This window comes from Cryptomeria japonica, chromosome 8 (assembly GCF_030272615.1).
Source record: "Cryptomeria japonica chromosome 8, Sugi_1.0, whole genome shotgun sequence".
Lineage (NCBI taxonomy): Eukaryota > Viridiplantae > Streptophyta > Pinopsida > Cupressales > Cupressaceae > Cryptomeria > Cryptomeria japonica.
In genome coordinates, this window is record NC_081412.1 from 14,644,779 (window position 1) to 14,659,029 (window position 14,251).

At 34.4% G+C, this 14,251-nt stretch overlaps 1 long non-coding RNA gene across 4 annotated transcripts in view; it reads right to left on the minus strand.

Annotated features, from left to right (window-relative positions):
• The window catches only part of LOC131048793 (uncharacterized), a 144,189-nt gene that overhangs the window by 49,452 nt on the left and 80,486 nt on the right, over window positions 1–14,251 (minus strand). Inside the window, exons 2-3 of one of the 4 annotated variants that reach the window (XR_009106520.2) lie at window positions 11,742–11,833; window positions 5,828–6,159 (exon numbers count right to left, since the gene is read on the minus strand). This is a non-coding gene — a long non-coding RNA (uncharacterized LOC131048793). Of the gene's footprint in view, window positions 1–5,689; window positions 6,160–6,434; window positions 7,013–8,796; window positions 9,586–11,741; window positions 11,834–14,251 lie in introns of those variants that run through there. The other 3 variants (XR_009106518.1, XR_009106519.2, XR_009106521.2) reach the window with 3 other exon arrangements.

The following is a 14,251-nucleotide window of genomic DNA, read 5'->3' on the forward strand; positions in this document are numbered from 1 at the left end:
GGACTTAGCACTTTCACCCATCTCCTGGTCCTTCAACCCATCCGCTGAGGTGTTGTAGAACCTATGCTGAGATGGATACCCTCCCCCAATTTCGCTTTCCTTTTCAACAGGCCCAGATCCTACCTCCATCAGCTTCCCTTCAAATCGAGAATCACCATCCCAACCACTGCCCTTACACACTTGATCCTCTTTCTCTTCTCCCAAACGAAATCCTTGACTGTGAGAGAACTCAACAACCTGCTCAGGCAATCCGCCTGACACCAGCACAACAGGCTTATCTCCATCCAACATAGAGGCCTGCTGCAGCTTCTCCTGACCTGGATTGGAGTCAGAAAGTTCTTCCACCCCTACTTGCATATCTAAACAAAGGTGAATGACCTCATCACTTGCGGCCTCCGGTACAAAACTCAGATTGATATTTCCCAAGCTCTGGTCTGCAACTGAACCAACTAATTGCTGCTCCTCCAAAGCACGATCTGCCTTTCCTTTACCCTTTTGACCTGACAAACAGTCTCGATCCTCATCGCCCCATTCTTTACAAATCTTACATTTGACTATGATTTCTTCGATTTCTATATCTTGTCTCCATACTCCTTCTGGAGACCTCATTTCAACAACCTTTGGAAGCCCAAGATGCGGCTTCCACATAACACAGATACATGCATACATGCATGAACTGAGCTTATCAACTGCTTCATCTGACTTGATAAATCTCCCTATTTTCTCCCCTACACTCTTAAAGATTTCCTCCTTCCAATACTCATGAGGAAGATTGTACAGTCTTATCCACACAAGAATTTCCTCAATGGTAGCTTGTCTTGGGTCAAAATTAGGGGTCCAATCCCTTATATAAAAACCAACTCCCGACATCAAAAACAGCCCCAACTCCATCAGAGCAGTCTTCTCCTCAGCCGAACTAGCAATGATAAGAAAAAACCCATTAGTAAGAGTTTTTATCTCAAAGTGGTTACCCCATTCTTCATTGACGCAGTTTCTCACTCTAGGAAAAGCTGGCCATTCGCCTCCCCATTTCATGAAGAAGGCTCTTTCGCGCAGAAATAGTACCGATTCCTTCCAAGCCTCCGATTCAATGCAGATACTTACCGATCGGTTCTCAGTCGTTGTCGTTGTCGGTATCCCACCCAAAGAGGGGTCTTTCAGGGGGCACTGGAGTTTCTTCTTTATCCTTTCCTCCGACTGTTGTTTGGTCCATTTCGAAAAGTTCAAATACCTTGAATGGCCCCATTTGGCTTTATCAAGCTCAAAAGGAAATCGATTGTTCCCCCTACTACAAGCCTCCCTCCGACTCCTTCCCGACTCTTGCCAATGCCACTGGTTTGAACGCGGAGGACACCATGGCCGCCGAAACACCCTCTGTTCAAAGTCATGATCCCATCCCCGCAATTGAGCCGCACCTCCACCTAGAAACCCTAGCTTCCTCCTGCGCTCCTCCATCCTAACCAATTCCCCCAGACCGTATAATTAATTGATTTTACTCGCTTAAAACTCAACATTTTTAACAAAACCATTTTTGCACATATCTCGCTATTGTGACTTTCGAAATGAAATCCATTTGAGATATCCTCTTGACAACTTTGCTAAGGTGATGACAACTTGAACATTCTAATAAAACTCTCTGTTTTGCCATGACTGTTAGGACTATATGCCAACAACAGGGAAGCGAAGGCGACAAGATATAACTACAACTTTGTTTATCGTGTTTGAAAAAAGAGAACAGTGGCATAGTATTCACAATTATGCATATCATCATCTGTGATATTTGAAATTGGTTTCACTTGGATCAACTTTATTTGTTCCAACATGTGCAACGAATTAAGGACATACGTATTCGTTTTTAGCATGAATACTTGTTTTCATTGCCATCAATATGCAAAGGGGTAGATGACTTCCTCTAATCGAAAACCACAAAAACTTGGTAGGAGAAAAACCTTAATAACTTTTGAACCATTTGACCTTTTGGCACAAATTTTTTCTACGATAACCAGAATTCGATTGTAAACAAAACCTGAAAAAATGAGCACCTCACAAGCTATCAAAAGCCCGATTTAAATGTTTTTCAGAAACAGGTTACGAAAAATATAAGTTGTAACATCTCGAAATCCGTGATTCAAGTAAAAACAAAAAATTGCAACATCGCTTGGAATAGCATTAGAAACATCATCATAAAAGGATTGTGTGCTATCTTGCCAACACATTTTGAGATTTAATTGTTTTAGTGAATCTTGACAAACTAGAGGACTATTCCTAGGATTTTGACTAAGATCACCAATGTATCTACTTGGAAATGATAGAAAAGTCAACATGTGATGGTTCTTAGGGACGACTTGTACTAGGAATTACTCAATGCGATGGTTTTGATAAAAAAATTAAAATTAAAATTTAACGAGTTTAAAATTGGGGCTAACAAACTTCTTGATGAGTTTAAAGAATTCAGGCCTGCAAATTACCCTTGAAGCCTTTCCTCTTGCAAGCAAACTAGTTTAAAGAATTGATGCCTAGTGGAAGTCAAGGAATCTTGACAAAGCAATCAATGGCTTAGTTGTGAATCCATTTGCATCGACTAGTAGATTGCAAATCTTGTGTGGGATTTATAGTGTTGGCATAAAAATGTTATCACTAACAAAACAATATTCTTTTGGCCCCTACCAAAAGTGTCACCACATAGTGGCTTATTGACATTTATTTCAGGATTGTGACGGCCTTGTTTTTCTGCAATTGGAGACCAAGAAGAGCAATGCTCACTCTAGAATAGAATAGACATGTATTCATTGTGCTCATGGTGTTCTCTTGCTTTAAAAACATGCAATGTTGTCATCCATTATATATATTGATACCCTCCAACCGTAAAGATATTGTAGAGTTGGTAGTTATAAAATATTATTGGCGACTAGATGGATGTCGACTGAGGAATGCCTCTCCTGCACCCATGACTACCAATGTTCCTATGGAGTGTTCTCAAATAGAATCAAACTTACAACCCCACCAACCACACACAATGAAGCTAGAGGATATATTGGTTGAATAAGGGGTTTGTGGTGTTGGATTTATTGCAAACTTGCAAAGTAGTCCTCATAGTGTAATATAAGATGCACTCACACTATTTGGTTATATGGAACATTCTAGAGGATGTAGTGTAGACAATGCCTCAAATGATGGTATTGGGAAAATGACCAAGATTCGATGGTCTTTATTTGGTTGGTTCAACAAAGAGGGAATTCCTTCTTTAGATGATACCAATAAAGGTGTAAGAAATGGTATTTATCCCCAAAGAAGGAAAGGATAATCAAGCAGCCCAAGCAATTATGAGCAATATTTTGAATAGGAGGACATGGTGTGTTGGATATGGCATAAATATTGATCTATATGGCTTGCCTTAATCATAACTCTACTTATATATTAAGTTATTCCTCTATAGTAGGTAGGGTCAGTGAAGTCATTATTTAGTGCTCATGACGATAGTGTGTTGGTCTTGTTTTATTTTCTTCAATAAACTATTGTCATCAAAAAGTATAATAAAATATAAAAGTGTTTAAAAATTATGAGAAACAAAAATTGCCCAAATTGTAATTAGACACATTATCGCATGTATGTGACATTCATTTTCTCGAGGGGAGAGCATTCTAAAATTGAGTCTCAAAGTCAAATTTTAAAATTAAGTAGCAAACATCTTGGAGATAGGAGGCAACGAAGGAAGGAGATGCCCCATGCCTTGTCATAACATGTTAGCATCCTCCCTAAAATGTGTGCTTCATATTGCATATTCAAAATTATTCAATGATATATTATGACGCATAACATGCATCATAAATTGATCAACAATGTAACTCTCATCTTACATCCTCTTACACATGTCATGAAATCTTTTTTGACACTTACATTGTCATAGATACTCTTACACATCTTACAAGACAAGATATTCTCTTTTATAGATAATATGGAAAACTTTGAGTTTAAGTAGCGGTTTAATTAAGGTTAGCCTTTTTGGATTGAAGGAAAGGTTATTGTGCTCTTTTTGGGATGATGATTGGGACTAACACAATCCTAATTGTGTTTTCTTATCTTCTTGACCTAAAGTATAAATGTGACTTATCCATCCAATCTTCAATATGTTGTCATACAACATGGTGTACAAATTTGAAAATAAAAATCTAAATGTGTCTAAGGTTCCATTACCCACTACCACGGTATCCTAGCCCAAACTAGATTGTAATGTTTCCTATTGATTCAAGGGCAGAAACAAAAATGAGGGTGGAAATTATAGGCATATAGCATTGTAACCCTATTGGAGGAGATCATCAAACTGAAACTTACCATTTTAGAGTAGTCTATCTCTCAAACATTATGAGCCACATGTGAGAATATGATTAATATTACATGATAACATACACTATTTTCAACTAAGGGCACTATTTTCAACTAAGGGGTGATAATGATCCTTAGAAATGTATATGATTATTTACATTTTCCATATCCTTGTGCATGTTTTTTAAATCTAAAAATACATAACTTATTATTTTCCAATAAACATAATCATTAAGTGATTTGTATTTTGTATTAGGATTATTGTACACAAACTAATTGTGTTATAACTAGAAAGAGGAAAAATAGACTTAATTGTTTGAACTGAGTGATTGAGTTGTTGTGTATAGTTGCATTTGTGAGCTTCCAAAGGTTTCAAAGGAGTATAATTGGGCAAGATGCTTTGTATTTCCTTTGTTGCTCAGGGTACTTCCTTATGTTGTCCAAGGTATGATTGTTGCTTATGACATCTACTATGTGAAAAAAAACCTTTGTTATGTTAAACAAAATCATCATAACAAATTCAATGAGCTATCCACATTCCACCTCATGTGGAAGATAATTATTCTTAGTGTGTGATATGTTGTGTATTATTGTGTTGCTCTTTGAATCAACATTGTAAAATGCTTATGGTTGTTTCACAACAAACCAGTTTGTTGTTGGAAGATTTGTTTGATTGTGAAATGAAAAAAGTCACTTGGACTAAACATAGAAAAAGGATAGGTAAGTAGTTCTAAAAGTTGTTTTAGGTATAGATATGTGATTTGTTTTAGAATTTGTTATAACCAGATGCCATCCCCAATATCTATATAAACTTAGGAGTCATAGAAAAGCATTAAGAATCATCCAATGTTTAGATCAATGATTTCTTCATAGCACTCAACAATTAATTCTAAAAGATGTTATATTAATTAAGGTGCCAATATAGAGAAATGTGACGAATACATTAGTCTAATTGACAAAGGGCCCATTCATGAGGACTCGTGGATATTCTTCCTTTATCAAAATATACCACATAGTTAATTCAAATGGTTCTTTAACAAATCCTCGCAGATTTTGAAACAACCATTTAACAATCCAAATGAGAAATTGTTACTTATGTGATTGCATATTTGATATTTCAATTTTCATGTTTGTTGATACAATTACTTTATTCCAAGTAATAATAAAAAGCCATGTCCCAATTTGAAATAAATTCATTTTTTGGTTTGCAATAAAATTATTATGTTCTTCTAAAATCTCAATTCTTTATTTTTCCAATTCATCTAAATGTCTCTAATTAAGATTAGTATATATATATATATATATATATATATAGATACTTACGGTTAAGAACTTGTAGTTTGAATATATTTTGTGAGGCACCTAGTAAAAGACAAATGTTACTAGATTTAATAACATTTAGTGTGCTCAACAATAGCATTTTTAAATCCAACACTCACTTTTCCCTTCAAATGATTTATCTCTACTTTTGTTTCAACTTTAAAATCAGACATGCAAATATTACCTGAATCTTTTCTTGATTTCGCTTGAAGAAGGTTTCTTGGTCCTTGTTTTCACCAACATCTCCAACATCAAATTTTTGAGGAAGAGTTCTTAATCTACCCCATACAAGACTAATCTTGGCCTATGTGCTCCTTGTGTGCTCAAACAATCTTGATAATGCCTCATTTGATTCTGATTTTTCATCATGATCTCCATGTTGCTCTCAAGGGTTATCACATAATTGTTCAAATTTTCAAGATTTTCCATTCTCACCTCTTCATTCCAAGTGATTCTTAGATTACAAGGTAGCAATTCTTTATTCTTTGCAGCCAAGTCACTAGCATACAATCGCAACTATTTTCGACAAATCCCAAGAATTAGTGACTTTCTCATACCAAATCTATCCTTAATCTCATCAAAATATTGTACTTGTAAGAATTAAGAAACGATAAATTCATGGTATGTGATAATTATATTCAAAACAAATGTCAATCAAGAAGGAAAGTCAAAGAATGCTACAAAAGATAATTGAACACATACCTTATTTTAGAAACCCTCAAAAGAGTAAACTAAATTTGGTAGTGGTAAATATGCACTACTAATGAATTTATTAATAGAAGTTGGATGAATACAACAAACCATACAAAGTATTAGAATATATTTGCCATTTACTCCACATGGTTGCGCATACACACAATTAAATCTATGACATGAAAAATGATTGCAATTCTACTTCTCAATGTTCTACGACAATCAAATTCACCTTGCCCTAATACAATCCAAACCCCCGGTTGTTCATAATAGTACTGAAATGTCCTTGTCCAATAGGTGGTCCCAAAAGTGTAACTAGGAGGTGAAATGTCTAATTGTTTGCTTCAAATTTTTCATTTTCAGAAATTAAGACAAAACCATCCCTACACATAGATCGAAATTTGTCAATTGCTCAAAATCCCCATTTTTAATGAACTAGCGGTTTCATCATGTTGACAAAATTAGGTAAGTTTAACAGCTGCACTTCGAAAACTGATTCCTCCAATGAAATGTGTCTTTTGTTGATCCAGGGATCAACCATACAAAAGTCCACACCCAAACCTTAAAAATATTTGGTGATAGGAAGAGAATTTAAGATTAAAGTTAATAAAAGTATACGAGGAAAAGATTAATGTGCCCATGGCATTTGTACAATTACAACCCCGTCCCTGCAAAACTAAAAATGGATAAACACAAACCATGGAGTAGTTAACAACATAGTTTAAAAGTTTCCTAGAAACTAGTTGACTCACAAGTTTTCAAATCTAAGATTAATGTGCTCATGGCATTTGTACAATTACAACCTCGTCCCTGCAAAACTAAAAATGGATAAATACAAACCATACAGTAGTTAACAACATAGTTTAAAAGTTTACTAGAAACTAGTTGACTCAAGTTTTCAAATCTAAAAACCTACCGAGTACTGCTGCATAAATCAGAACTAGTTTGGTATGCAATATATGCCTTGAAATTGCAAGGACATATGCAAATGCTTTCTCATCACTACAAGATATCCATGTGTCCACAAATAAAACAATCTTCACAACTACAACTACAACTTCAAAAAAAACACGACTACAAATTAAAAAAAGCATTACTCTGACTATAATCCTACAACTCTTAAATACATTTGCTGCAAAAACGTGACAAATATACAACGGTTTTGTGCTAGATGGAAAGTTCAATGATTTAGGGTTTAGTTATTGCAATTTTATAAGTGTATGTAATCAATGTTTGATTGTAATACATAAACTACAGATTAGAAAAATTATTACATGAATCAATGTTTTCTATGCTTTCAGTTTTCTACTTATTTGCACAAAAAAATTGGGGGCATATTATTCTGCTTTAGGTTTAATGTAAGTAAATTTCTCCAAGTTTTGGAGAGCTTTTCCCAAGACGATGAGTCTAACTCAAATTTGGGCCTACCAAGGTTTGTCAAGTCATGAGATTTAAACTGTGGTTAAGAGGTGGGAACAACCACCACTTCACAATGGGTCCACAACCATTCAAGTAACCATCTAACAGTCATATCCCTAGTGGCTTGACTTTGACTACGCATTTAGCAGCCATTTACAGCATATCCTTTACTATAAAGTTTCTTTCCCTTCTAGTAATTATTAAAAACAACCACCTATTACTTAACTTCTGTGCGAACTTGCCAATGCTTTAAAACAATATGAAACCCACTTAAGCTTTCTCTGACTCAAGACTTCTAAGACTTTACAACCTCGTCTCACGTCAATTATAAATATTCAATTATTACATGGATGAAGTAAGCATATCAACAATAACTCACTTTAAAAATGATCTTTTGACCTTCTACTAGGACCTTTGAACAACCCATTATTTAAAGTTGACTTCTTTATATAAAGTTCAGATAAACTTTAGTTTTACATACAACATACAATATTACATCTCAAGAATCACCAACACAACATTTTGATTGTCATTTTTTTATAACAGATGTTGGAGGGGTCCAAAAATGACAGACCAATATGTCCACAAGTAATATTAGTATTTTATAGTATTTCAAAAAGAGTACAAGATTATAGTAGTAATATATGTAAACATACACATATTTGGAATTTTGTCTATAATTTAATCTTAAAACATTAAATTTTGTTGATATAATTGTTGTTAACTACTACTGATTCCAATTTTCAAAATAATGAGCACTTCACAAGACCATACAAGGACTTATGAAAAATAACCAATAGTGACGCAACTATTTGAGCATACCATAGGAAAAAAAGGTTATTGTTCTAAGCAGAATTAAACCTTAATTCTAATTCTATAGGTTGGCTTCCCCATTGAAACATTGCATAAATATGAAATCATGGACATAGTATTGGACCTTTTTCAAGTTTGTCTGCAGGCAAGTCCTTTACCATTTTTTCTTAAATTACAAGGGCATCTGGTAATGCTTTATCAATTATTTGTTCACTGAAACAAGTTGTGTTCCAAACAGTTATATATCAGCTCAGAAAATTGCAGATTACAATTAAGGTTTCAAGAATTGCTTATCACTATAGCATGCAAAAGAAAGGACAAGATTCAAAGCTACGAGGCTCCAAAATGGTTCAAGCAGCACCCTCAAAAAGAAAAATGTATGACAACGAAACATTAAGAAAACAATCATTTAGATTATACAATTTGGAATGGGCTTGCAAATCTCTCCTAAAAAGTAATTATTATGAACATTTTAAGAGTCCATTTGCATTGTAAGCGCTAGTACAAGCTTTATACCAATAGACTCTTAATGAATTTTTTTAATTTTTTTTAAATTTCAAGAGTAATATACACTAATATATAGAATATTTAAAGAATTTTTATAATCCTACCTATCCTTGCTGATACTATCCACATTTATGTACCAATTTTTACAATGCAAACTTTAAATAAAATACTTAAAATGGTTATGAGAAATACATGAACAGGAAACACACATGAAATCAAATTTAAAATTATATTTTGCGGTATTTAATGGTTAACTGTAATTTTTGCTACATAACTAAACACATTGAAGGGCAATGTTAAATGTGGCATAGAAGACATTGCAAGTGGTCACCAAGAACCTATGAAAGGATGCCACCTAGGTCATGCCAGGCTCTCCTATGTAATCCCTTTTTTAAAACTACTAGAAAACTAGAAGAGAAAGCACTCCAAACATCCAATTTGACGGACTGATTGCCAACCAATAAAATAAGAACAATGCCTAGTAGATTTATTGCAGTCACTCCCAAGTACCTACAAAACACAAAGGGGAACTTCTCACTACTATCACTAATAACGGGTTGGAAAACAAATATTAGACTTAATTTATCCATAAGAAATTTGGAAAGCGCAGCAAAACTAGATGGCCACCTTTACGAGAAAGAATGCCAAACACTTAAAAATTACAACATACATATCTCCACAATTTTTTGAGATTGATCTAGTAAGTTTTTTTGTTTGATCATGAATCGGAAAGTCACCCAAAAGAATTTTACAGAGGTGAAATAGAGTGTACTACAGAAGAAAATAATGACGAAAAACTGTGATCCAACATCAGGTGACATTTGACGTCAAACAATATATATCTCCGCAATTTTTTGAGATTGATCTAGTAAGTTTTTTTGTTTGATCATGAATCTGAAAGTCACCCAAAAGTATTTTACAGAGGTGAAATAGAGTGTACTACAGAAGAAAATAATGACGAAAAACTGTGATCCAACATCAGGTGACATTTGAGGTCAAACAATATAGATTGATTCTGGCTCAATTTCCAAGGTCTTACAGAGAAAAAAATTATTTTGCAAAACGAACGATCTACACTAAGATTTAGCTTTTGGCACAATTTCAACCTATTTGCAGAGTTTATTTTAGATGGCCAAATTTCAAACTTACATCTAAGGAGCTGTGATGTCAAATTCTTGAAGAACTTCAGAACCTAGATGCATTGGTTATAAATCACTTCCAATCTAAATAATGCAACATAAACACTAACCCACAACTACAACTCTACATAGTAGAGGTTCCTCAAATGCCAATTTAATATCACTTTCAATGACCTCACCCTCAACAAGCAACTCAGTCAGAAAGGATTTCAATATAAATAACTGGTAAAACTACTAGATCTATTACTTTCACCTGTGATGAGGGGATTGAAGTTTGAACAACTTGGTAATTCAAGGAACAGAAAACCTAGCATTCATATTGAATATAAAATTCCATAGCTAGCAAGGAAGGATAAGTAAAGGCTTGAGGACTACCCAGCGGGAAGAGCTTAAGAGCCAATGCACGTTGAGCACCACAAGTAGCCAGCACATTGACCACGGTGTGCCAACTCTTTAAACTCAGCATATTTATAGCATCTAGTAAGCATGGAACCACTGATGAGGATGACAGTGACTTGAATGATTACTCAAGCTAAGGGTGCTACAAACTTGGCATCACATAATAAGATGAGAATATAGGGGATAAAAAGCATTTCCAATTCCATCCAACACTCTCACATTTTTCTATTCATAACTCATGGGTTTACTAACCCTTGTTATTAGCTAGTGATACCTAAATTGTTAAACACCATATCCTCATTTTACTTTTAATCACAAGGGAAATTCTGCCATAATGTTATCTAATTGTACCTATGGATATGAATTAGGCAGAATACACCTGATATAGTAAATTTATGTGCCACATCTTTATTTTAATTAAACCAATATAATTTTTTAGTTAGAATGACAGATAAAGGATGTGGTTGCAATTTTTCAATGTCAAATTTTATTTATACTCCCATTGGTTAATTTTGCATGAAATGCTTCCTTTTCTTTTCCCAATACCACATGTAACTGTGCGGTTCTATTACTACCTATACAAAGAATGTTTAAGCAAGCATGAACAGAAGATTTTCTGGATAGCTATTTCCTGCTACGGAAATTCCTAGTAGTCATATTTGAAGAGTCAAGGCAAGATCTGAATTTTCACAAAAAACAAAATCACTCCGTTTTTAGTCTATATATTCAAGTCTCCAGATCTACATTTGGTTTATAGAGGTTTTGATAAAGTTCCACTAAAGATGTATGCTCTCACATAATCCATTTTCAGAACATCTTGCTTTGTTGTAAACCATCTAATGCTTGTGTTGTTAATCACAAACTGGATTTTTCATATCTTAAATAGCGTTAGAAATCAAACATCATTCCAGATTCTGATTACTTCTTAGAATCCTATCTAAACTAGGATTGCTTATTCCTTCTTAAAAATGTCATGTTCCATAAAATGAAATCCTCTAAAATCAATTGTTTAAAGTCTTTAACAACCCGTAATAAGAGAAAAGAAAACAATCACATTCATGTAGTTGAAGCCCTATAAAACTCATCCACAAAAATTGGAAATTACTACAAGGATAAAGGTGAGGTTACCTTCTTCACCTGGTCCAGCTCTATCTCCTCCCTCTCCTGTTTGGTACCGACCTTTTTATTAGATCTTTTTATCTCGTTCTTATAGACCTTCACTAAAAATGTTAAAGCAATCATTAAACTACAATTTTCCGAAGTCTTCCAACTTGAGACCAAAAATACTACCAATAACTTCTTATACTTAGATTGTTAAAGATATGTAGAGTCAAAAAAGTCTATGATTTCTAGATAAAAACCAACCAAAAGTCAAGCAATTCTAAGAATTTACCTTCACAATGTAGTGGATAACATCTTCAAACTATATAACACAGGTTCCAAAGACAACTACTAAATTGTATGTAATATGCACACCAGTTTTTTTTGTTTTCTGTTTATGTTGATTTAGAAAAATAGGTGGAGATACAGAAAGAGTTTGTTTGCAACAATCACACTTGCAACAATATAGAGAATGAAACAACTTATAAATCACAGCATTCAGGAAACGCCACAACTCGAGATATTTCAGATTTATCCCCAGAACTGAAATTACAATATGTCATAAAAATAAAATAAGAGCTACCTGTTGATGTGTTTCTCATGCACATGCGAACACAAAATAAAATACCCAAAAGTATCTTATCCTCTCTTGAACAAAGTTACTCAAATGCTGAAGATTGGCTTAAGGATCATTTAAAGCAACTCCAAGGTTCATGAATGTCAGGTCACGACGTGTAGATAAGCACAGTTGGTCGTTGTGTTTGCTGTTTCATCAAGGGGCCTCACGTATTCTTATGATCTGAATGCTCAAGGAATGGTGTTTAAGTGATATACAATGAAGCTCTCTTATTACTACTACTAGACGTTTATCAAAAAAAATAACAAAGGATGAGGGTTGAGGGATACTAAAACTATATCTAGGAAGGCAAGGATGAAGGATGATTTTAGTGAAACTCAACTAGTCTTAGTTTTGCTAAAAAAATAACTCCACTAAGGCTAATGCAATCTTCTAAGGAGATCAAATGAATTTCAAATTATTATCAAGCAAAGACACCATCAATTTGATGCATATCAATGATTAAATAACAATTGAACTTAAGCACATTTAAATATTCCAATTAACCACACAAGGCATATTTGCAATCAACAAACAGCTAGTGGTATGGATTAAGAGTTCCACCATAAATCATACGCAACATTCTATTATTCAATTCTAATACTTAAACAAAATTCTAAAACTTGGATTGAGAACATGAATAACCATGCATATGCTCCAAAGATTAAGTAGAAACACCACACATCAATGTCTTTATTAATCCAGCAGCAAAATAGCAACAATTGTTCAATTTCCTCTCATACATACAAATGAAAAATGGCATCTTATATAGGGCTCCAAAATGAAATGGAGGGCAAAGATTGCCCTGAAATGGACAGTTGAGATCAAAACCCTAATTAGGGTTAGTTCTGGCCAACTAACCAACTACATAATTAACCAATAGAAATAAGGCATGTTTTGACACAAACTTCAAGAAAATCTCCACCAATGAAAAAATTAACACCATATGCAGCTCATAACAAACTTTCTCCTAGAAGATCGTTTCCTTCATCCTTCTCTTTGATGGCAAGTGCAATGAATCTAGACATCACTGCGTTGATCTCCTCCATGGACAAGTTAGGCAAATTATCGAGTTTGATCTCAATTACCTCCAATGCATCAGCACAAGTAGCAAAGACCTTTTGCCATTCTGTTTCTTGCTTTCAAAACATTTCCATGAAGGCCATGAATGAACATGCTCCTATCAAAACAGCATTTGAAAAACCCGTGGTTGGCAAGAAGATAGACCTCACTTGATTACGCAATTCCTGAACACTAAAACCATCTTCATCAAGCATATCTTGTAGGAACACTTCTCTTGTTGAAATGATGGAATGTTCTTGAATTGCCTTGAGCGATTCCTCCATCTTGATGCAATCATCTTTTGTCTTATCAATAGTTTCCTTCTTAGTCAACAAAATGCAATACCATCTGTTGAAGTCATATAATGCTTTCACATCCATTACTCCACCATCAATCAACATTTGTTTGGGAATTTCCTTCAATGTTTGTAATCGTGCAATAGTCCTATTTCGGATGAACTGAAATTCCTCCCATATCTCCATAATATTTTGTATTCTACACAAGAATGTGGTGACTCTTATCATAAGTTTGTAAATACTCATAAGTGAAGGCACTAGCTTGCTGAAAAGAATTCTCGATCCATGCCTTAGTGGTTGAGCTATTATCCTCGGTTCTTCTGCCCCTTCAACTATTTCTTTGGAAAGTATTTGAAGTGGAGGAGGTGCATCTTCCTCTTGTCTGGAAGACATACGATGGATGTAATCTATTAATTGCTTGTTTTCCTCTTTCAATTGCCTCTTCTTTTTGACTTTGATCTCCAATTGCTCTTCCATGTTAGAGGCTGATCCTCTAAACTCTTCAACAATTCTGGAATACTTTTTGGGCTTCTTTTCTTCATTCTGCTCCGCTCTTGCAAGCA